The sequence below is a fragment of the Ursus arctos genome, unplaced genomic scaffold (genome assembly GCF_023065955.2).
Source record: "Ursus arctos isolate Adak ecotype North America unplaced genomic scaffold, UrsArc2.0 scaffold_11, whole genome shotgun sequence".
Classification (NCBI taxonomy): Eukaryota; Metazoa; Chordata; class Mammalia; order Carnivora; family Ursidae; genus Ursus; species Ursus arctos.
In genome coordinates this window covers 32,877,910-32,904,128 of record NW_026622775.1, presented here as the reverse complement: position 1 = coordinate 32,904,128, position 26,219 = coordinate 32,877,910, and the positions used below count along the sequence as shown (strand labels likewise).

General features: G+C 34.8%; 1 long non-coding RNA gene across 13 annotated transcripts in view; it reads left to right on the top strand.

Annotated features, from left to right (window-relative positions):
* Nucleotides 1–26,219, top strand: part of LOC113255713 (uncharacterized) — a 178,126-nt gene that overhangs the window by 71,093 nt on the left and 80,814 nt on the right. The window contains exon 5 of one of the 13 annotated variants that reach the window (XR_008958643.1): nucleotides 22,181–22,456. The exons of the other annotated variants lie outside the window; for them this stretch is intronic. This is a non-coding gene — a long non-coding RNA (uncharacterized LOC113255713). The remainder of the gene's footprint in view (nucleotides 1–22,180; nucleotides 22,457–26,219) is intronic. 13 annotated transcript variants of the gene reach the window in all.

Here is a 26,219-nt window from a genome sequence, read left to right as displayed (position 1 = left end):
TTCTTGCATTTCCTATCACTGTATCCCCACCAGTCAGCACACAGTAAGTGCTCCAAAGTTCGTTGTTGAATAAATGACACAATTTAAACCTATGACTAACAGATATGTTTTACTTTAAAAGTGGCAATATTATGAAAGGCCACAAGATGGGCTCATTACACTATGTAAGTTTGTGAGACATTTTGAATCATGAAATTAACATTTTTTTCCTTGCAAAAAATGAGGAAGATTTCATATAGTTTCTGCATCTTAAAAAGGTGTTAAAGTGCCTTTAATGACAAATCCTACCAACATTTACTCATTTCTTTATTTTTCTAAAGAATTGTATTAAAAGAAAAATCAAAATGTTATTATTTCCTCTCGTGACTTTGAAAAACATCAAGGTTTTATCTTTATCACTCTTTCTATATATTCCTTACTATAAAACTGAAATATGTGTCTTGCTATTAATGAAATAATAAGTTATATTTCTTCTTCTTAGAATTTAAAATGGTGTTTGTCACTTTTTTTTTCATTCAAAAAATTAAGCTTAATAAATTGAATAGATCTTTTTTTCCTAAACCATTGCTTTTTGAAAACTGACTCTATGCTGGGCAGTCTATATTGTTATCTCATTTGATGCTTATTAACTAGATCCTCATCTGAGGGACTCCTGATGGTCTGAGACTCTGAAGCTTGCCAAAATCATCTAAATAATAATTAGAGCTATGTTTTAGTGGGAAGACATATACAGATCAAATAAAAACAAAGGCAAAAACAAAATAAATCAAAGAAGCAAGAGAATATGAGCTAGTGATAAAGCATGGTGATATGATAAAGTGACTGAGGTTAGAAGGCCACTTTGAATTGGTGATGTTGAAGCTAAACCAGGAATGATAAGAAGGAGCCAGACTGGTGAAATTCTGGGGAAGAATTTCCAAGCAGAAAGAAAAACAGGTATGAAGGCAGAAGATAGAAGAGGTGTTGCTCTCAATTTGGAAGGAAGAGAGAAGCTGTATGGCTCCAAAAGATTCATCCAGTATCACTGTCATGTCTTTGGTGAAGATGGTATTATTAGACATTTATTGGCTTTCCTTGGAAATAAACAGACACTCGTGTATGTCTTTATAACAGCCACAGAATTTTTGCTCATTTTGAGTTACTGGCATACACTACCAGGCAGAAGGAAGAGCTCTTCTGGAATTGGCTGTTCTTTAGCTAAGGAGGGTCAGGATTGTATTTCATTAGGAGGACTCTAAGCCAAACAAAACCTCCCTGCACCTGCTAAAATCATAATGGGATTGGAATGTTCTTCATACAGTCAGTATGTATATATTAAGTATTTACTGCCAGGCATTGAATATAAAGCAGTGAACAAACAAAATCTCTACCCTCAAATAGCTTGTATTTGATGACATCATGGCGAGGTGGCCTATATAGTTTATAGGTGGTTTACTTTTAATTCTATTTAGTCCACCCACTATTTGATCAAATTTGGAACTATTTAATTTATTGGTATTGAACAAAAAGGAAGTAGCATTGATTGTCAGGATTTCCATTCTCCTGTCACAGTCCCAGTTGGGTTCTTTTAATAATGGGAATTCTTCTGAAGGTAGATGTGGTCTTACTTATTCCTGCCTACAAAGATGTGGAGCATTACTGCTGATATCAGGAACCCGACAAATACAATGGCTTTTTTCTACAGTTCTGGTCTTGAATGCAGGTCCAGACTTACACGATGCTCCTTCACTCCCTACCTAACTTCTGTCCATCAGGTCAGGGTCATTTCTTCAATGCTTCTGGGCCATTAAGACTGTTAGAGGAGAAACAGAAACATCACTCAATCACTGAAATTTAAAACCCAGTGGGAGTCTAATTATTATAGGCTCAACTGCCTTTTCTGATATTTTCCCATAATTTAGGGTACCTGGAAGAAAGTCATGAGAGAAAAAAACAAACTACATTAATGCACTGACCTTTTGACACCAAAGACTCCATCACTTGAGAACGTGGTGTAATTTATGCCCTTAAATTTCACTAATTTATAGGAAAATCTTCTAAACAGAATTTGAAAACTATCCTCCTACCCCCAAGAACAGCTCTTTTATAATTTTTCTTTGTCATTGGAAGCAAATGATATTAACAGATTATGTGTATGGCCTATTCTTAAGATTCATGTCACCTTATATTAGGTTTCATACCAATTTATATTAGATTTCCTATTACTGTATTAGCAAATTACCATGAACTTAGTGGTATAAAACAACACACATTTATTAACTTATAGTTCTGTAGACCAGAAGTCTGACAACATGTCTCATTGGGCAAAGTCAAGGTGTTGGCAGAGATAGTTTCCTTTCTAGAAGCTTTTGGAGAGAATGTTTCCCTGCCTTTCCCAGCTTCTAGAGGCCACATGTACTGCCTAGCTCTTGGTCCCATATGTCCATCTTCAAAGCCAACAACTTTGCCTATTTTGGCTTTTCTTCTATCATCATATCTCTTTCTAACCATAACTGGAAAAAGTTCTCTATTTTTAAGTGCTGCTGTGATTAGATTGGTCCCCCCCCCCCCCCGGATAATCCAGGAAATTTCCCCCTCTCAAAATCCATATCCATAACCACATCCTCGAAGTCCCTTTTGCTAAATAAGTAACATATTCACAGATCACAAGAATGAAAATGCAGATATCTTTGGGGCCATTATTTTGCCTATCATACCCTTTTCTAAAAACAGTATGCACTGAGAAATGTATGTGTGTAACTCCTGTAAATCCCTGGTATAGAAATCCTGCTGTTTTTAGTTAAAACTCTCCTTCCCTCCCCTTCCCTCTCCTCTCCTCATTTTCTTCTCTGGGGGATAGATATAGGAAGAAAGTAAGATGAATACTATGCTTTTGTCTAGTCATTTTCTCTTCTCTTAAAAATATCCCCCTCAGCCATTGGTGGGTTAAGAGAAGGTTCTTTTTTTCTCACTTTAATCCTGATATTTTGGTAGGGTTTCTAATCATTATACTCTTCTGTCTCCTTGCCTCAGGGCTATGCATATGACCAAGCCCCCCTATCAGATTAGCCTATCATATCCACCTGGACATTGTGATTGCTTTGGTAGTGGGCATTTAACCTGAGCTGGGCCAATCAAAATACTTCCCTGAGATTTTTTTTCCCTAAGTGGCTCCATGTGAGAATATTTTTCTTTATACCTTTGTTGTAAGAAAGCTGAAAGTATATGCTGGTTTTATGTCTCTCACCAATTGGAGAAACTGAGAGACTGATGAGAGAGGCTGAAAGAGACAAGCCTTGTGAGTTACTGCTTGATTTTATTCCTTGATGTCTTCAAAGCTGCTTTGGTTCATCTTTGATTTTATGAGTTACCCAAGTTTGTTTCCAATAAATCCCCCTTTTGTTTAATCTGGTTTGTTTTGAGGTTTGTTTCTTGCAACTAAAACAGTCCCAATTAATAAGGTTGTTTTCCTTCTACTAATGTCTGTGTTTCCTAACTTTATTATTTATTATGTTAATCCATTGGCTTTATAAACCAAATCCAAAATGAAGGATGTCTCCCACGGAAAAAATAAAAGAAATAATCAGAAGAAATTCTGAAGTGAGTCCATGTGATATTGCATATGTTAATTCTGAGGTCACACCCTGAAAAAATTCACCTTCTGTTTCACAGTCCATCTTGGATTATGTAACTCAGTTAATTAAAGAGAATTATGTACAGATGCCAGTAATCCTGTTAATACAATGGCAGTAATATGAAAAGCTTGAAATCTGAACACTTTCTATTTCTATTATCAAGTTTCCAAGGTGATATTAAAATCCTTAAAGTGAAATTTTCCTTCTCATTTCCTTTCATTTTACTTCTGGAAATTATATGTTCCCTCCCAAACCTCAAAGGCAAACTATTCTAAACCTAGTTCTCTCATGCATCCCATTTTCCCAAAATTCAAGGAGTTATATAAGAACATTTCCACTGCAATCCCATACCCAGAATGTTCTGATCCAGATACAAGAAGTGCCAATTTTGCTTATAATTTGGATTTTCCCAACAGCATAGTTCTGAGACTCAGAAATGACTGTCTCTTTGGGTATATTCTTGACATACAAATGGAGACCCAACATGTACTTCCTAATGCATTGCGGTTCCAGAAGGGAATTGGTGTGTAGATGAATGTCTAGCCAGCATATGAGGCCAAACTATTCACTTCACATTAAATCACAGAATGACTGCCAACTGGAGGTGTTGAACTACATTAACTGTAAAGGATACCTCTGCTGCATCCTAAGTACAGAAATAATTCCTCATCTCTAGCCTATGGAGGCCACCATCACAAAACAAATTTAGCTTGTTGCTCAGAAGGATACAGTAGCACTTTTACCAGCTACTAAATTGAGTGTCTCAGTTTCCCTAGACAAGACTCACATTTTATGCAATGAATCAGAACTAGAACTGCCTGGTCCCTCTGGTAAGTGAGGATAGTGCATCACAGCACCGATATTTTAATTAATTTATTTACTTAATTGTTCATCGTGTACTTGTTGAGTATAAGCTAGGTACTTGGTATATAAAGGTGGGCAAAATGAACTTGATTCCAGCTCTCACTGAGCTGGTAGTCTAGTGGGAGACATAGACAGCAAATAAGTAACAAATAAAGTTATAATTAAGAATTATTCTAACTGCTCTAAAGGGAAAGGGCAAGTTGCTATGAGAGAGACTAATGGGAAGGACATAGTTTAGGTTGGGTAGCTAGGAAAACTTCTAGAAGAAGGTGACATTTAATCCAAGATCTGAATTTGATGGATGAAAAGAAACCAGTCAAGGGGAAACTATTAGGAAGAGGGTCTTGGCAGTAGGAGGAACATCCAATGAAGAAGAAATAACAATTATATAGGTCCTGAGGTAGCAAATAAATTGCAATTCTGGAGGATGCTCACGTATGTTGTGTTGTGGAGCCTGACAAATGATGTACAGTATAGTAAGAGTATATGTGTGTTTCTTTTTGTAGATAAAAATAATTTTATATGAAATAGCAATATAAAGCAAATGGCATTCTCCATGAGCAGAACAGAATACAGTAGATGAGTAATTTATTTTCATAAAAGATAGTCTGAAATTGCTTCACTCATATAAAAATCGACTACCTGAATATGTTGATAATTACAACCATTATGGGAATGTGGATTACTTATTATATGAATTACAAAATTCTTGAAATTTACAGATATAATATTAGAAAATACAGAACTGCTTTAAAAAAAAGGTATATGTGTGTTTGAAAGAGTCAGGGAGGGAAGACAAATGTTATAGAGCTTAATTTGTCTTAAACCAGATTAAGAATTTTGAATTTTAAGTATGAGAAGCAATTGAAGTATTTTGAAAATGGGGGAGTCATGATCTAATGTACATTTTAAAGGCATTACATAGGATTCTGTTTGGAGAATGGCAGGAAGACTAGTTAGGAAACGATTACAATATACTGCACAGAAGGTAAAGTGGCTTAATATTATGGCAATAAGAGGGAGATGGATGTGAGATATATATTTGCAAATAGGATCAACAGATTTTAGTGATGGACTGCATATTGTGAATTATGTCAAGAAATCTGCTTTGAGTGACTGTATAGATAGTGGTGGCATTTAGGGATTTGGAAAAGGCTTTTGGTGAAAGAGATTTTGAAGATAAGGCAAGAATTCAATTTGAGAAATGTTAAGCTTGAAATGTCTGTGATACATCCAGTGTAGATATCACACAGGCAACTGAAATACTGGTCTGGAGTTCAGAAGAGAAGTCTGGGCTAGATAGTTAAACTTGAGATCTAAAGCACATACATTAAAAAATATATATTTTAAAATACTTTCAGATATACAAAAAAGTTGGAAAAGAGCACAAAAAAATCCCTGTATACATTCAGATTTCCCAAATGTTAAAATCTTACATAACCACAGTACAATATTCAAAACTGGGAAATTATTCATATAGCACTATCTAATGACAAACCTTTTCCAAATTTTGCCAATTCTCCAACTTGTATCCTCTTTTGCATCCAGCATCCAAGTCTAGAATCACACACTGCATTTAGTTGTCATGTATCCTCAGTCCCCTTTAGTCTGGAACAATTCCTTTGTCTTCATGGCCATGACATTCTTAAAAGATTACTAGCCGGTTATGTTGTAAAATGTCCCTTAATTTGGGCTTGAATCTTTAGAAATTCCTAATTAATATAATGCATAGAAGGAAAGCCTTTGAACATCCACCAAACCCTTAGAGCCCCAATGCTGTCAGAGGAATGCCTTCCTGCTCCTAACCATGAGAATTTCTGGCTACCAAGCTAGTGGGCTGGGGAGGAGAATCTTAAGGTGAGGAGCAGGTGAGAGGATGTGGAACAGAGAAGCATAGACCAAAACCCTCTTCTGCACAGCAGATTTTCCTACTGAAGCAGGTCTGAACTAAGATTCGGAATAAGTTTTGACTCAATGAATTTCAGAGTTTTGACTATTGCATAAGACCAACTCTTTTAATTACTGCATTCAGATTTTTTTTTTTTTGAGGAAAACTTCTGTCAGTGTTTTATTTTTTTTTTAACCTGGGTGGTAATTATGAAGGCGAACTGAGGTGTACATTTTAAAAAATAAACTTTTAAAGAAGTTTTAGATTTACAGAAAAGTTGCAAAGAGAATCCCCATATACCCCACACCTAGATTCCCCTATTGTCAACATTTTACATTTGTATATTTGTCACAATTAACAAACCAACGGACCAATATTGATACATTAACTGAAGTATACTTTTTTTGGATTTATTTGGTTTTCACCTAATGTCCTCTTCTGTTCCGGGATCCCACATTACATTTAGTTGTCATGTCTCCTTGGCTATAGTTTTTCAGACTATCCTTTTTTTGTTTTTGGAAGATTTCATTTTTTAGAGCAATTTTAAGTTCATAGCAAAATTAGGAGGAAGCAGAGATTTCCATATACTCCCTTCCCCCCTCACATGCACAGCCTCCCCCACTATCAACATCCCCTATCAGAGTGGGACATTTGTTGCAACTGATGAACCTACACTGACAAATTAGGGGTTACACGTGTTATTGTCCATTCTGTGGGTTTGGATAAACATTTGAGATGTATCCACCCTTGTAGTGTCATACAGACTTCACTGTGTCATACTACAAAAATACTAAAAATACTAAAAATCCTGTGTTCCACCTGTTCATCCTTCCCTCCCCCTGAACACCTGATCAACCAGGTTATTTTTCGGATTAAAGTGACCAGAAATCTCTTATTGAAATGAGAAAAAGTCACAGTCCTATTGTAGAATATACTGAAGGGACAGAAAACAATGAACTTAGTAAAATTGCAATATGCAAGAGGGGGGTACAATTATTTTGCTTGTATTTCATTCAGTTTCTTTTTAAAATATAATAGTTAAATATATCTTTTAAAGAAAGATAAAAAATCCATAAGCCAAGTATTTAAATATTTTTGAAAAGGAAAATAAAATAAACCCAAACAACATAGAAGAAAGAAAATAATAATGATATGAGCATAAATTAAGAAAATAGAAACCAAACAAACAACATAAGATCAGCTAAACCAAAAGCTAATTTTTGGAAAGGCTAACAAAATAAATGAATTTTTCCAATATTAAACAAGATAAAAAAATAAAGAGAAAACACAAGTAAACAATATTAGACATTAAATAAAAGGTATCACTATATATAAAGTAAAAACTTAAAAAAGTAGAATAGTATAAACAGATTTATGTTAATAACTGGAAAATGAATGAACCAAATACTTTTCTAGGAACATAAAAATCACCAAAGTTGATTCAAAAGGAATTATAAAACCTGAAAAAACTTATACACTCAAAAACTGAATGAACATCCATGTATCAACATACCATAGCACCCATCTTAAATCTTTTATAGCTGAGTTTTATAAAACATATAAGGAAAAAGCAATTCCAACCTTGTAAAACATGTTTATGCAATAGTTAAAGAGGGTGTACTCCTCAGTTCCTTTCATGAGTCTGGGTAACTTTGATACCCAAAAAAAGATATTATGAGAAAGGAAGATTAAAGTTCAATTTCATTTAGGAACATAGTTATAAAAATCTAAAATAAGATGTTTGCAAAGTAAATATAACTACTGAGTTAAAATAAAAGAGAATCTTAACCAAGAAAGGGTCATTTCAAGAATGTAAGGATGATTTATTAGCCAGAATTCTGTAGTGATTTATGTAACAGAATCATATGCTAAGTGAAGTTAAAACCCAATGTGATAGCTCCCATGTCCTGTATTATTGCTATGAAGAAATCACCACAAATTTAATGGCCTAAAACAACACAAATTTATTGTGTTACAGTTTTGAGGTCAGAAGTCCAAAATCAGGGGCGCCTGGGTGGCACAGCGGTTAGGCGTCTGCCTTCGGCTCAGGGCGTGATCCCGGCGTTGTGGGATCGAGCCCCACATCAGGCTCTTCCGCTATGAGCCTGCTTCTTCCTCTCCCATTCCCCCTGCTTGTGTTCCCTCTCTCGCTGGCTGTCTCTATCTCTGTCGAATAAATAAATAAAATCTTAAAAAAAAAAAAAAGTCCAAAATCATTCTCTGTGGGCTAAAATCAGGGTGATGGCAGGGCTACATTCCTTCTGGAAGCTTTAGGGGAAAATTCATTCTTTTGCTTTTTCTAGCTTCTGGGGGCTGTACACATCCCTTGACTCATGGTCTTATCTTCTGTCTTCAAAGCCAGCAGTGCAGCATCTTTTAATCTCTTTCTCTCTCACTCTGATGATCCTGAGTACCTCTTATGAGGATCTATGTGATTACATTGAACTCACTCAGATAATTCTGGTTATTGTCCCCATCTCAAAATTCTTAATTACATCTGCAAAGTCCCTTTTGCCATGTAAGACAAGGTATTTACAGACTCTGGGGTTTAGAATGTAGACATCTTTGGGACCAATTATTTAGCCTATTATACCTTCAAAAAGTAATCCGATAAAATTTAGTATGTATTCATGATTTTAAAAAATCAACAACAACAACCACCACCACCATAACAAAACTCTTAGCAATAGGAATAGAAAGAAACCTCCTTAGCTAGTGAATGGTATTTTTAGAAACATTTCCTTTTAAGGTCAGGAACTACACAACAATGCTCATTATCATTACTTCTACTCAGTATTGTACTGGAAGTCTTATCCAATACAATAGATAAAACACAGAAATAAATCATAAAGCATTAGATATGAAAAGAAATTGTAGACAAAGAGATTTTCCAGAGAGAAAACCAAAGGAAATATACAAATAAATATTAGAACTAGTGAGAAAAATCTGCAAGTTTGCTGGTTACAAGATGAATTTACTGGTTTGATGTTCCTATATACCAGCAGTGAGCAAATAGAAAATGCAAAATGTAATTTAAAATTTTATTCAATCCCTACCTCATGTCTTATACAGCTATAAATTTCAGGTACATTATGGGCTTAAATATTTAAGACAAAACGATGAAACTTTCCCAAGGCAATATGACAAATTAAGTTTATAACATTGGAGTGGGAAAGGAGTTCCTAAATAGGACAGAAAAAAATGCAACCTAGAAAGGAAGAGACTGAATTTGACTACTTTAAAATGATGAACTTCTTTATCAAAAGACACGTAAAGGGAGTGTAAGGACAAGTCACAAGTGGGAAGATATTTTGCAACAGATGTAACTGAGACTGTATTAATATCCAGAATACATAGTGATCTTCTAGAAATCAACAAAAAGAGAAGCACCCAATAAATAAATAGGCAAAAGATATGAACAGGCATTTCTAAAAAGAGGAGAGGAGATTCAAATGGCCAATAGACATATAAAAAGGTGCTCACCTCATTGGAATTAGAGAAATACAAATGAAAATCAAAATCAGATACCATTCTATACCCCAAAAATGGGCAAAATGAAAAACCTTACACCAAGTGTTGTCATCAACACGGAGCAATAGAAACTCAATTTTAGAGTGTAATTTTGTACATTAGTTTGGAAAATAGTTTTAAATTTGAACATAAGTAGACACTATGATTCAGCATTCCTACTCCCAGGCATAGAGTTTAGAAAAACTAGTACAGTTGCCAGAAGATATATGTACAGCATTGTTCATACCAGCATTTTTTTGTAATAGCCCCAAACTGAAAACAACCCAAATGGTTATCTGTAGTAGCATAGATGAAATTTAGCATATTCATACTTGGAGACACAGTACAGCAGTGAAAATGATTGAACAAGGATCGCATGTATCAATATAGCCCAACTGCAAAAATATGATTTTGACTGAAAGAACTATAGTGAATACGTATAACATGATTCTATCTATACAGTTGAAAATCAAAACCTGATCAATATATTGTTCACAGATACATATATAGGTGATAATACTGTAAAGAAAAGAACTTGAATGTTTAATACAACATTGAATTAAAGGTTATAACTATGGAGGATGAGGGGAATAAGATCATATAGAAAAGATTCCGCATAAGATTTGTGTTAAGTCTTATTTCTTGCTGGGAAGAAAGCAGATGGTTTTTTATATTGCTGTTTTTAAACCACAGTGTTTCATACATCTTCTCTTTTATATTTCTTCCTTTGTTTCTTTCACACCCACACCTACACTCAAGAAATTCCATTCAGGTTAGCAATAAAAACTAAAAGTTATTTAGGAATAAATCTACAAAAGCATGCATAACTTTAATAGAGAAAATTCTGAAATGTTCTTGAAGGGCAAACAATGAGAAAATGATTGAACAATCACAGGATTGGAACTCAATATGGATGAGTAAACTCAATATTAAAAAGTTCTCCTCAAATTAACTTATAACTTTAGTGTAATACTTTTTCTTTCTTTCTTTCTTTCTTTCTTTCTTTCTTTCTTTCTTTCTTTCTTTCTTTCTTTCTTTTCTTCTTTTCTTTTCTTTTCTTTTCTTTTCTTTTCTTTTCTTTTCTTTTCCCCCTCCTTTCTCACTCTCTTCTTCCCTCCTTCCCCTCTCTCTTCTTTCTTCCTGTCTTTCTCTCCTCCTCCTCCATCTTCTTCTTTGGTAGATTTTGATAAGCTGACAATAAATTCTGTGGAAAGGTAAAGGACCAAGATAAGCTTTAAAATAAATTTGAAGTACAAGGATAAAGAAGAAAATTTCTTGAGGCGCCTGGGTGGCTCAGTTGTTAAGCGTCTGCCTTCGGCTCAGGGCGTGATCCCAGCGTTCTGGGATCGAGCCCCACATCAGGCTCCTCCGCTGGGAGCCTGCTTCTTCCTCTCCCACTCTCCTGCTTGTGTTCCCTCTCTCGCTGGCTGTCTCTATCTCTGTCAAATGAATAAATAAAATCTTAAAAAAAAAAATTCACCTAATATGTATCAATATATTTAATTTCTTTAAAAAAAAAGACTAGGGAATGAAGGAATAGAGATAACATTTGTATGCAACCCTTTGAAAAGTTTGGCTATGCAGAAGAGCAGGAATAATTTATCAGTATTTGTTCTAATACACAGAAACATTTCACCCTATAGAACAGTTCCTTCCTCAGAAATCGAATTATAGGGGCACCTGGGTGGCTCAGTCGTTAAGCAGCTGCCTTTGGTTCGAGTCATGATCCCAGGGTCCTGGGATGGAGGCTCGCATCAAGCCCCGCATGGGGCTGCCTGCTCAGTGGGAAGCCTGCTTCTCCCTCTCCCACTCCCCCTGCTTGTGTTCCCTCTCTCAGTCTCTCACTCTCTCTGTCAAATAAATAAATACAATCTTTTTTAAAAAAAGAAATTGAGATATAGCTTATGACACAGTTAATCAAGATCAGCGTTCCCCAAACTTGCCTAGTCATAAGAATCGCCTAGGATACTTGTTATAACTGCAGATTCCTTTGCCATATTTTAGAATAATAGGATAAGACTCTCAAAGGAGGGGCCTAGGAATCTGTATTTTTAAAAAACTATCCTGGTGATTCTTCTGATTTGGCAAGATTGTATAACACTGATTATTTCCTTAATGTATAATTGTTCTTACAAGGTAACATGATAAAACACATTTTGTGAAGGTTTACACATAACTTTATTATTTTTTTAAAGGTTCATTTATATTTTAGAGAGAGGGAGTGAGGAGGGGGGGAGGGGTAGAGGGACAGCCAGAATCTTGAAACCAGCTCCCTGCTGAGCACAGAGCCCCATGTAGGGCTCGATCTCACAACCTTGAGATTATGGCCTGTGCAGAAATCAAGAGTCCACCACTTAACCGTCTGAGCCACCCAGATACCCCAGGTTTACATATAACTTTAAAATAATTGTAATCATCTAGAAAAATACATATTTTCAATAGGATAAAAATTATTTAGACAGACCTTTGGAATCTGTTTAAGTTATTAAGGGACAATTAAAACAACTTCTTTATAGATGTGTCTAACTTAACAAAAAAGGAAACATAAAATGTCTTAATTTGTAAGAGCAATAAATATTTAATTCTGTTTACTTAGGATCTCCAATTGGGAGATCATTGATTTGTGTATGTTTTTCTTTTATACGTATTTTTATAGAAAAAGGAAGCATAATACAAATTTTGGTTTGTGGTTCTGTCCAACAAGATTTGTGATTCATCTGTGTTTGTTATATTCAAGGGAGAAGGAAGTCTAGGATGTGGCAGAATATGTAGTATAGGTTCCCAACTCTCCTGAATTCTCATAGCCCTCAGTTTGTACCACTTGTTAGAGTTTTTTATTGTGTTTTTTCAATTACATGAATGACATCTGAATATATTTTCATCGTAATTGATTCAAACAGTTTAAAACATTAATAATGACTCCTGCTTATTAGATGAATTTTGTGTACCTACTTGTAGTGTTTTTCATGGATTACCTGAATTAAATGAATTAAAATGAGTTAAATTAATTCTTAGAATTTTATGAATTATACACTATGATTATTTTGCAGAAGGGGAAATCCAGGTTTGTACATCTGGAAAGCAGCAGAATCAGAATTTGATCCCATGTAATTTTACTCCAAACCCTATACACACTCAGAATCTCTCTCCAATCTGACCATTAACAATACATGGAAAGAAACCTCAAAGTCTCCCTTCATCCCTACTTACTCTCCCCTCCACAGAGATTAGCTGCTTTGTTGTGTCCCCTTCTAGAATTCCTGTATGCATAGCTGTATATACACATAATGTCTTTTGTTAAATGGAATCAATGGCACAAATTATTTAATTTTTGTGTGTGTAATAATTCTTAAAAATCTTTTTAGGTCCTTACATACAATCTAGTACTATCTTTAAAAAGCAGCTTAATATTCCATAGTATGTATGTACTTTTTAAGCTGTAGCCATGAGAATAGATATACCCTTTACAATTTTTCCCAATTATAAATGATGCTGCACTGACCATCCTTACAAATCTTTGTGCAAGTTACCCATATTTTGGTAGGACAGACTCTATTAAAATGAAGCTGCTTATAAAAGTATATGAACAATTAAAATTTTGTTTATTGCCAATTTGTACTTCAAGAAGGCTGTGCCAATTTACACTCCCAAATTTCATGAGCATGCCCATTTTCCATATAGCACCAGCACTCTATAAATTTTTGCCAGTTGAAAGCAAATTATATTTGTTATTGTAATTATCTCTTCATCTCCTTTTTGTATCTCATGTTTATTGCTGTATGTCCACCTGCTAGGGCCGTGCCTAATAGATAGTAAGACTCAATAAATAATGGTTAAATTAATGGAAGAATAAATATATCCGGCATTTGTATTTCATCTGCAATTTGTCAGTTCATCTCTTTTGCCCATTTTTATGTTGGGCTAATTTGTCTTATTATGCTTAATAAGAACTTTTTATACATTGTCAATAGTGATAATTGTTATGTATGCTACAAATACTTTTTCTAGTCTATCATTAGATTTTAATGTTTAATGGTAACATTTTTAGTCAGAAGATTTTATTTTTGAAATATCAACATCAATATTTGAGTATCTTTCTCTTTCTGCATTGAAAGGCCTTTCCTAACACCAAAGATTATAAAAATAATAGAATTTTTTCTACTACTTGCTTTGTTTTTCAGTTCTTAAATTCATCTGATGTGTTTGTGTGTATGTTTATGTTCAGATTAAGTCTGATTTTACATGTTCCAAAGTGATAGCCAATAACTGTCTTTTGGAAAAAATGGAGTAGTCCTTTTTTTGGTACTAATTTTGTTTTCATTTATTTAGTTATTTTTTCCTTTTCAAATTTTTATTTAAATTCTAGTTATTTAGCATACAATGCAATATTGGTTTCAGGAGTAGAATTCAGTAGTTCACTTACATATAATACACAGTGCTCATCATAACAAGTGCCCTCCTTAATACATTACCATCAACCATCTAGCCCACCCCCTACCAACCTCCCTCCATCAACTCCCAGTTTGTTCTCTATCATTAAGACTCTCTTATGGTCCCCCCATCTTTTTTCCCCCTTCTTTTTGGTACTAATTTTAAATGTAACTTTTTTCATAATTAAATTTCCATATATTCATGGAAATTTCAGTATCTTCTCTTATGGAATTACTAGCTTTTAAACTTTTATGTAGTTACATATCTTTGGATGTTATGTATTTATTTAGGAAAATAACTAATTTTCTTAAATACAGGGACCCTATCTTATTCTTTTTCATGTTTTAAGTATTTTGTAGGATCTAGGACAATGTCTAAAATGAGGCATGCTCTCAGCAGACATTTATTGAGTGAACGACAGAAGTAGATGAGGAAGTTGGAGATCATAGGAACTGTTTCCCTTTGTTTCCCAAGCTTCATTCTGTTCTTTGGTTGGGTCAGGGAGGAAGAATCTGATGGAGTAGACAGAAGCCTACTGATTGATTAGAGAGGTCTTAAAAAAGCTTGCCTTGCATGTGAAATTCTGTCTCCTGTGCCACAGTACTATTTTCAGAAGACCCCTGCTTAATCTATAGTTGTTATTTGGCAAATATAAAAACTGACAATGTGGTACCAAATTTGGGAAAAAGCAGACTACCATTTTTGGCACTACTAAAGCTCTTTAGTGGCTAAGACTTTGAGTCCCTACCTTTCCTTTCTTTCTTTATCAGTAGATCTGATAAACCTAGGCGAAATTTATAGAAGTCTTTTTCTTCTTCCAGTGCCATGACAGATTTTGGATACTTTATGGTCAGTAGCTTCAAAAAGTCAGTCCTAGTCTTAATTTCCTGTATCATTCCTTTACTATAGAGTATGACATCTGAAAGCAATTTTGTAGGAACTCAGCCAAAAAGACCTTGCCACAGATGGTAAGGGCACAATAGGAAGGAGTGTATAGATATTCAGAATAGTCAGAGAACCTTTAACAAAGGGTTTTTTTTTAAGTTTCATTTATTTTCTACCTGTGTAATACTTTTGTTCTGATCCCCACATTTTTATATTTGTATTACTGCCCCCCCCCATATGTGTTCTCTTAGAATTGGCAAAGCTGAACTTTTGCTGATGAAGAAGGTTACGTGTCCTGAGTTTCAAAGTGCTTTTATCTCAACCTGAGCTTCTTTCTTCCTCAGTTAAAAGAGAATCTGTCCTCCTCTGGCTTCCAGCTTTTACTAAACTGATTTTTTTTTTCCCCTGGCCTGGGTTTTCAATCATACTGTTGTCTCTCAAACCAGAGCTTGTGGTTTTCCTTGGGGGAACAGAATAGTATCTAGTTTACCGCTATCACTCATAATTTAGTACTTGTGTGACAATTTCTCAGATTGTGGGCCTCTGTCAAAGTTTTATTTCAAATTGCAGTAGGGAAAAGTCTCCTAAGAAAGCCAACCCAAAGACTCCCTCTTGGTAGAGATATCTTTTGGGGAAATAAATGGTTAAGTAATCATTGTTAGATTAGATTTCTTTTTAAAAAAGCATGTCTAGTTAAAGATCATTAGACTTACTGTAAGGTAAATATAAACTGGGTGGTGTACTTTAATTTCTCCAAAGGAGTTTGAATCTCATTATCGTCTATCGGAAAACTGCTCCAGCATTCTATCATGAATACTAGATACTTCCCAGAGGGTGATACCCCAGCTCAAGTATGGGGCCCTTTTCTTTTTCAGATTTATTTTTTCAGAGAAAATTTTTTTTGTATAGAACATTCTTGCTCAAGAAAAGGTTTGCCTTGTTGCATTTTTATCCTACATGTATTAACTGAGTTTGTTGCTTAGTCACTTTTTACATTTTTACAAATGGTAGAAATTAAGCATAGGCTTAATTTGCACCATCACAATTAGTAACAACATTTGTACCCCCATTAATAACATCCCATTAAATCATCTTTCTATTTAATATTTCTAAAATCAGGATATATCTTACAACTGAATACACACACACAACACACTCACACACACACTTACATGCACATGCACATCAAAACCATTGTTGAACTAATGGTGTGTCTTCAATAAATTAAAAAAATACATATGACATTACACTAATTGGCACATGTTGCTTTAGATTGTTACCTTCCTGAGAGCAGGTCCTTTTTAAAAAAATTTATTTGTTTATTTTTTAAATTGAGGTAGTGTAATTAACATGAACGGGTCTTTTTTTGTCTCTTCATCTGTTTAATCCTTTTATTATGTCTTAAACATCTGAAGGGTGGGGTAATACAGTCTAGTCCCACTCTGTGAGATGCTCTTGCTGTTGACTGCAGTGGGAAAACTGGCGGAGAGGAACATTTTACCCGCCTTGAGTGGGGAGAAGAAGGAGTGGCTGTACAGTAAGATCTGGATAGTAACACTTCCCTCACGTTGGTGATTTCTTGGTTGCTTGGGAGCCTGTCCCCCTTGTGTAGTTTTCCCCATCACTGTCTTGGGTCTTGGGTAGTTAATAATGCTGTTCTGTCATTTTTGGGGGGATGAGGCTGCCTCAGTATGCTTTTAATCCATGTATGTGCAGGAAGGGAAATTGCCCTCATTAGTCCAGCCATACAGTAGAATATCTAGAACAAAAATCAAGTTTTTCCCTGTCAGGGGGGATTCGTTCTTGGTAGTGCTTTCTTGGCTGTTATTCTGTTAAAGGAGTCTCTATCTCTTTTCTACTATTTGAATACATTACAACAGGTTGCCTTCTGCAATCCCCTTCAGCACAGACCAGGGCACTGAAGGAAGGTGATAGAGGCCATTAAAAACCCTGCAGTGCTGCATATTGTATGTTCCATAATATTTTGTGTGGTACTTGGCATATACTTATTACTGGCACCATTCTCCCTGGTGCTGAATGCTTGTGGCCGGCTGGCTGGTGACAGACGGGGTTTCTCAGCAATATTACAACTGCCAGGGACTATTCCTCAACCTTATAATTCTAGAAATGGGAATTTCTCAGTATTCTTAGGAATAATTGACTACTCCATTGTAGACTAATGTTGATGAAATTCCCACGATTTTGAGAGAACCAAACTTTGATTTGGAGTATAGCTTGTGTACGTGGAATCAGTACAAGGAGCATAGAGGCCCTAGTGGAGGGACTATTTTGTCTAAGCTTTAGGAAATAAAAACAAATATCACTAGCATACAACAGAGATCGTTTCTTTACTGATTGTAGTTAACCACAGTAATTAGTTGCAATGAAAGTACTAGAAGTAGGGAACAGATAAACAGGGGTTGAAAAGGAGCTTGCTTTACAATCTGTGGCATCCAGATATCCCAAGACTTTTCCAAGAACTCAAAACAAAAGAATTATCAGTCAAAAGAATGATAGACTTTTAAAATATCCTGCCTGGGCCTCAGATTTAAAATATGAAAAATATTTATTCAAAGAAGTTAATCATGAATAGAAAAAAATATGACAAGAAACTACCTCTAAAGTATTAGAAATGTGAAGAATTTAAAAAAGTGTTATGGCTAAAAAAAATGGCAGTAATAAAGCTTTTTTTTTTTTTACGAAAATAGGAACTATTGTGATGAACCTGTGCCAAGTTTGTTTAAAACACTTACTTAAACAAGCAGGAATATCAAAGTGCCTATAACTACTGTCTCTGAATTTCCTGTGGAGATTATTTTGCAATACTTCGGAAGTCTTTTATCTCAGTTTGCAGACAGATGAGGAAAAAAAGAGGAAAGAATGTAAAATGTAAGAGAGATCAGAGTCGCACAACACCCAGGTTCATTAATGTATATAAAAGCTCTGTGCCACACGAAAGTAATATCTGAGCAAATAAACAACACAATCCATTTTCTTTTTTCTGGTCTGAGCATGAAATCATCATTGAGTTAATGAGAGGTAGACATTTGGATGAGCTGTATGGATGAAAACAGAAGGAGGAAAAGTAAAACAAGACCCTTAAGAGGGAAATATCAAAATAGGCATTATAATCTTGGGAGCGGAATTATACATACTTCAAGAAATTTGGAACTGCTATTACATTGGTTCTTTTAGATATGAGTGAAACCTCTAGTTATCTTTAGTAGCTTGTCTATAAAAATGAGAATAAGCATAATGTCTTTTCAATGGATATTAGAATGTAAATGCAGGATTTATGAGACAGCTTAAATGCTTTAGAAAGGAGCTAAGAAGAATATGGTGTATGTACATTTATTACAAATAGAATGAGCTCCTTGGGCATATTCATTTCATTAATTAGAGGAGTACTAACACTTTTATTAGTAGCCATTGCATTTTTTATAATAAATCAACTTTATTGAGGTGTAATTTACATATAATAAAATGCACCCACTTAAAGTATAGTCCAATGTGTTTTGATAAATGCATGTATTCACCACCACCATAGTCAAGACATAGAACATTTCCATCACCACAAAAGCTCCTTTCTGCCCTTTTGCAGTTATCAACATTTGGTATTGTCAGGATTTTTAATTTTAGTCATTGTATTAGAGATGGAGTGTTATTTCATTGTGGTTCTAATTTACATTTTACTGATAATGATACTGAATATTTTTTTTAAAGATTTCACACTCATTTATCTGAGAGAGAGAGAGAGGAAGTGAGCAGGAGTAGTGGGGAGGAGCAGAGAGAGAGGGACAAGGAGCACTCTGCACTGAGTGCAGAGCCCAACTTAGGGGTTGAGGCCACAACCCTGAGATCATGACCTGAGGTGAAATCAAGAGTTGGTTGCTTAACTGATTCTCGCCCAGACGCCACATATTGAGCATCTTTTTGAGTGCTTCTTGCCATTCATGTATTTTCTTTGATGAAGTGTTGTTTAACATATTTATATTGGGTTGTTTGTTTTCTTCTTATTTAGATATAAGAATTCTGTATATATTTTGGATACAAGTCTTTTATCAGATAAATGTTTTGCAAATATTTTCTTCAGTCTGTGGCTTCCCTTTCCATTTTCCTGGTTTTTTTGAAGAGCAAAAGTTTTAAATTTAATGAAATATATTTTATCAATTATTTTCTTTTCAGATTTGTATTTTTTGGCACCTAAGAAATCTTTGCCTATTACAAGGTCACAATGATTTAGCCTTATGTTTTCTTCTAGAAGTTATATACTTTTAGCTATTACATAAAAGTCTCTGAACTATTTTGAGTTAATTTTTGTGTGGTGTGAGGCAAGAAATAAGGCATATTTTTGTTCATATGAATATGGATATTTAATTTTTCCAACACTATCCAAAAGATAAAAAATATTTTATCTCCCTTGGATTTAATTTAGATGACTATAGAAAATCATTGGCTATATTTGTGTATGTATTTCTGCACTCCATTCTGTTCCAATAATGTATGTGTCTAGTCTTGTGCCAGTACCACAATTTCTTGCTTATTATAGCTTTACAGTATAACCTGAAATCAGACAGTGTAATCCCTCCAAATTTGTTTTTTTTTTTTCTCAAAATTTTTGACTATTCTGGTCTTTGACTTTTGATATAATTTTAGAACCAGGTTGTCAAAGATGTTTCCTGAGATGATATGACTGGTATTACACAGAAACCATAGATAGTTTTATAGAAAATTGACCTCTTAACAATACTTAGCCTTCTGATCCATGAATATGGAGTATCTCTACATCTATTTTACACATTCTTTAATTTCTCTCAGCAGTGTTTTACAGTTTTTAGTATAGAGGTCTTATATGTATTTTTCAAGTTATTTCTAAGTATTTTATGTTTTTGGATGCTATTGTAAATTGAGTTGTTTTAAAATTTTATTTTCTGGTTATTCCTAGTATTTTAAAATTAAATTAATTTCTTTCATATTGATTGTTTATTCTCCTGCATGGTTAAATATACTTATAAGTTCTAATATTTTTCTTTCAGATTTCTTAGAATTTTATACATAAACTACCATTTCATCTATGAATAAGACAGTTTTACCAGTTTCTTTTAGTCATTATCTCTCTTATTTATTTTTATCTAATTGCACTGGCCAAGATTTCCAGTACAATGTTGAAAGAAGTGATTGTGAACATATTTGACTTATCTCTAAAATTAGAGGGAAAATAGTCAGTTTTTACTATTAAATGTGATTTTAGCCATAAATGTTTCATTGATGCCCTTCATCAGGTTGAGGAAGTTCCCTTTATTCTAATTTATTGACAGCTGTTATCACAAATGGGTGATTTTTTGTCAAATATTTTTTCTCAATTTTTTGAGATGATTACATGGCTTTTTTATTATGTTAATGTGGGGGATCACATTGATTGACTTACAAATATTAAATTAGCCTTATTTTCCTAGAATAAAATCCACATGCTCATGATGTATTATCTTTTCTCTATTGATGGATTCGATTTGTTAATATTGTTTTAAAATTGCATCTATATTCATGAGAACTAGTGGTCTATATTTTTGTGTGTGTGATTCCTTTGCTTTTGGTATCAAGATAATACTGACTTCAAAAAAACAAAAGGGGGGGCACCTGGGTGGTTCAGTCAGTTAAGTGTCTTGATTTCAGCTCAGGTCATGATCTCAGGGTTGTGAGATCAAGCCCAATGTTGAGCTCCATGCTCAGTGCAGAGTATGCTTGAGATTCTCTCTCCCTCTCCCTCTGCTCCTCCCCCCACTCATGCTCTCCCTTTCTCTCTTTCTCAAATAAATACATAAATAAAATTTTTTTAAAAAAAGATAATACTGACTTCATAGTATTAAATGACTTTGGAAATGTGGTGGCGTCTCTAAGACTGACTCTGGGCTTAATAATTAATTAGAAGGGCTCACAGGACTCAGAAAATAATTATACCCATGATTATAGTTTATTATAGTAAAAAGATAAAGATTAAAATCAACAAAGGGAAAATGTGCATGGGTTGAAGTCCAGCGGAAACCAAATCTTGAGCTTCTAGGTATCCTTTCCTAGAATCACATGGATGTAGTTAATTCTCCTTACACTAACATGTATAAGTGTTATCAACCTGATGATATGACTGGTATTACACAGATAATTACTGGTATTACACAGGGGAGCTCACCTGAACATTGGTGTTTAATGTTTTTATTGGGGACTCAGTCAGCTAGGTATTTAGTGCCTAGGTGACTGACCTTAGCTATCTGTATACCAGCTTTAAAGACTAAAAACAGGTGTTTACTGTTAGTCATATGTTGGCATAAACTATCTGAGCAAACGTACCGTGTGACCCAAGGCCTTAGGCATACAAAAGCATTCTTATCAGGCAGAATATTCTGAGAACTTAAGAGTTCATATCCCAGGAGCTGCCCTATGGCCTGTTCTGGAGAAAGACCTCTCATGGGAATGTGCAAGATTTGTGCAACCCAGGCCTGCTGAGCTAACTTTTTCTTGCAAAGGATGTCTATTTGTATCTTCTATTTTCTGAAACAGTTTGTGTAGGATTGGTCTTATTTCTTATTAAATGTTGACTGTAATTTACCAGTGAAGTCATATGGACTTCAAGTGTTCTTTGGGGGGAAATCTTTAATTAAAAATTCAATTTTCTTAGTTGATGTAGGGCTATTTATGTTGTCTATTTCTTTTGTGTCTTATTTGGTAATTTGTATCTTTCAAGAGATTTATCCACTTGATTTAGTTGTTCATTTTTTTGACACAAAATTTTAGATAATATTCTCTTATTAGTTGTGGTACGTTGAAAATGGTCTCCCAAAGATATGTCCACATCCTAATCCCTGGAACCTGTAAATGTTACTTTGTTTGGAAAAAGTTAATATTAATTAAATTAAGAATTTTGAGATGTGGAGATCATCCTGGATTATCCAGGCAGGCTCTGAATTCCATCACAAATGTTCTTATGAGACAGAGGCAGATTGGAGAGATCCACAGAGGAGAAATTTATTTGACGGAAGAGGCAGAAATTGGACTAATGCAGCCAAGGTCATGGAACACCGAAGAATGCTAACAGCCACCAGAAGCTGGAAGAGGTAAAGAAGGGATTCTCTCCTAGAGCATCTGGAGCAGATACTGCCGTGCTGACACCGTGACTTAAGACTTCTTGCAACCAGAACTATGAGATAAAACATTTCTGTCTTTTTAAGCCACAACATTTGTAACAATTTGTTCCAGAAGCCTCAGGAAGGTAATACAATAAGTTTTTATGATCTGTAATGACTGTAATGGTATTGAAATTAGTAATATGTCTTATACTTTTTTTTCCTTGAACATTTTGGGTTAAAGTTTATCAATTTTATTGATTTTTAGGTTTTATTTATTGCTTGTCTGATTTACATTTCATTTAATTTTGCTCTTTATTATTTTATTCCTTATGCTTAATTTGGGTTTAATTTTCTTTTCTTTTTCTAGCTTTTTAAAGTGGAATCATAGATCACTGAATTTGCCTCTTTTTTCCAACATAGGCATTAAATTGATAAAGTTCCCTCTACTGCTTTAGAATCATCCCACAATTTTTTTTAAGATTTTTATTTATTTATTTGAGAGAGAGAGAGAGAGAGAGAGAGAGCACAAGGAAGATAAGAGGGAGAAGCAGATTTCCTGCTGCACAGGGATTCTGATGTAGGACTCGATCCCAGGACCCTGGGATCATGACCTGACCCAAAGGCAGATGCTTAACTGACTGAGCCACCCAGGGCCCCCACAAATTTTGATATATTGCATTCAGTTTAAAATGTTTTCTATTTTTTCTTGTGATCATTGGGTTATTTAGACATTTGCTGGAGGGGCAAGGATTAACCTCAATCAAAAAAGCCACGAATTTAATCCTTACCTATTATAGTAACATCTCCATTGGTTTCTGTGGGTTTTTGGTTAATTCTCAGTGTCTGAAAAAAGTTGATTTTAAAATATTCTATCCACTTTTTATTATTATTATGCGTGAGAAGCCTGCTCAATCACTTACTTTCTGCTGTGGAAGCAATAAAGGAAGGTCATTTATTGGATATCCTATCCGCTATATTTGAATTGCCTCTTCTCATGACTGTTTCCTCCTTATTTCACTATTATTTCTTAGAATGTGAGACTGTCATAGTCCATATTTATCCTTACCACCTAGAAAAATACCTGGCACCAAGTACACCCTCCACAATTATTTGTTAATTAAATGAATAAAATTCTAGTAACGAGCCTCACCTGATATCTTCAGAGACCAGAAGCATGGGAGGATCATTGTACTACATATGCCCAGAAAGATGCTCAATTATCAGAATTGTGTGAAGGAAATTCGAATATGTGAACAGCATGTAAATGAGGAACTCTATTAGAGATGAAGCCATGGTTCAATAGGAGGGGAAGTGGGATGTCAATCAGGGTAAGCCTGAACAGATCAGGATTGACTGTGATAAAAATACGTAGGCAGAGAGATCACTGAGAGACCCCTTCATCAACAAGTTCTAGGGAGAGTAAATTTGCATTCACAGTGAATATAAAAACCTTAAAGTGAAATTTGTATGGAACTACAACTACATCTGGGTATTTATCTGAAGTAAGTGAAAACATTATCTCAAAAAGATACGCGCACTCCCATGTTCACTGCAGCACTATTTACAATAGCCAAGATATGAAAACAACATTAAGTGTCCATTGATGGATGAATGGATAAAGATACATGATATATATATGTATACACACACACATACATACACACACACACACACACACACGCACAGAGGGGGAGAGAGAGAGAGAGAGAGATTGAAATCTTGCCATTTGCAACAACATGGATAGACCTTGAGGGCATTATGCTAAATGAAGTAAGTTAGACAGAGAAAGACAAATATCTTATGATCTTACTTATACCTGAAATATGGGATGTTAAATCTTCTTATTGTTAAATGTTGACATCTATTTCAGATTTTTATGAAACTTAAGGCAATTCACACAAAAATGTGTCTCTGAGGTTGAAATTTTTAAGGGAAAGAAAGTGATAGAGAAATGCATAGGAATTCTGAAGTAAGAGGAGGAAGTGGAAGACATCCAGACAAAGAAAAGGATTTTAAATGGGAAAGAGGGGCAGAGAGACTAGGTGATAAATAAAGGCCTTTATCTCTTGCCTGCCCTGCCTAGTCTCCCTCACATCCTACCTACTCAAAGTCTGGATCTGGCCAACCCTTCCCAAGGCTTTTATTCGTCAAATCAGCTCCAGAGCCTGATTTTTTGAGACAGTGCCTCTCTCTCTCCTTCACATTCTTTTGGGTGAAAAGATATACCATGACCTTTAAGTGGTCCCACCAACTCCATAGGCAGCTCCCACAAATTCTGCTGATGGTTTGGACATTCTTCCAAAGTTCCACACAATTCTTTTTTCTTTTTGATCTGCCTAATTTCAGATTTTACCTTAGGCATCCTTCCTGACTTTTCCTGCTTTCTTTAGTGGAACAGCTTTCTAGTCTTTGAAAGATTCCTTTCTTTCTTCTTCTTTCTCTCCTTTTCTCTCTCTCCCCATTCTTCCTCCCTCTTTCTTTCCCTCCATCCTTCTCTTCCTTCCTTTCCTCCTCCCCTCCCTTCTTTCTTTCCTACCTTCTTTCCTTTAAAAAATTTCTTTCTCAAATAGCTCTATTCAATGTAAAAATCTTCTACAGTCCCTTAACCTTGCCTGGGGACACACACACATGCAGGTTTAGCATTTTTTAATTTGACAATACATTTATTTTGGGTTTTCAGTGAAGTGTTCACAAGTGCTTTCCAACTTCCTGTGGGTTATTAAAATTTTAAATCCTATATTTAATTTTACCACTAACTAATCTTTACAGATTTTTCAGGTTCTTTTCCTAAAATTGAACAATTGGTATGAATTTTTGTTTTGTTTTGCTTTTTCTCTTCCACTGGTATGCTTGATTTAATTGGCATCATCAAAAGCATTATCTAGGGTCATAATGTAAAACACTATGTGAGGGATAGGAACTCAAAGAAGAATACTGCATGGCTTTTGTTCTTAAGTTGCTTATAATCAAGATGTAGAGACAAGATATCACATGAAAAGATAAACAGTAGTAGAAGGTCATATAGGCTAGGTGACAGAAGTGTAATATAGATGAATACTGTAGGAATTCAGTGATAGGAATGATGATTATGGCTTGGGATCACCAGAGAAAGAAAGGTAGGAGCAAACACTCATTGAGCATTTATTACGTGCTAGGCATTTCCCACATGCCATTTTCTATGATTTACTTCAAGAAACTGGTGAGGTTTAAAATGTTACTGTTTTTTCAAAATGATGAAACTGAGTCTCAAAGTCTCCATGTGCTATTTCCCAGAACACAGAATTAGTAAATTGCAGATCCAGGATTTGAAATGAATAGTCATGACATGTTTGGCAAGTAAAGAGTCTAGAAGTGGAGAGGTTTTATGGGGTATAGTAGACAGAAAAAATTTAATGATAAAGATCAGATTGGGCAATGCTTTGAATGACAGCTTCTCAATGTGTACTTAGTGCATACTAGAAGACTATTTTAACCCAATTAAATATTATGTATTACTTTAGAAAGGTAACATATTTACTAAAAATATTCTTACTTTAAACAGGAATTTTGAAAATTCCTTCTGTCTATATTTTTACCTAGCAATTCCTGGTCTAGGTATCTATCTTATAGGAATACTGTCATAAATATGGAAGGATGTATTTAGAAGATTGCGTGTGTGTGTGTGGCATTGCTTTTAATGGGAAAAAAAAGTGGAATTAACCTATGTGGCAAAGACTGGCTAGATGCTGATTAAGTCTGCTCCCATTTCCTGGGCACAAACTCAACCAAGCTTTCCAGCCTTCTTGGAGGGCTATATGACTAGTTCTTGCCAGTAGAACATGAATAGGAGAAATAAATCACTTCCAGTCCAAGGCAGTAAAGAGTGGTGTGCCTTTATACTTTCTCTTCTTCCTGTCCACCGAGTGA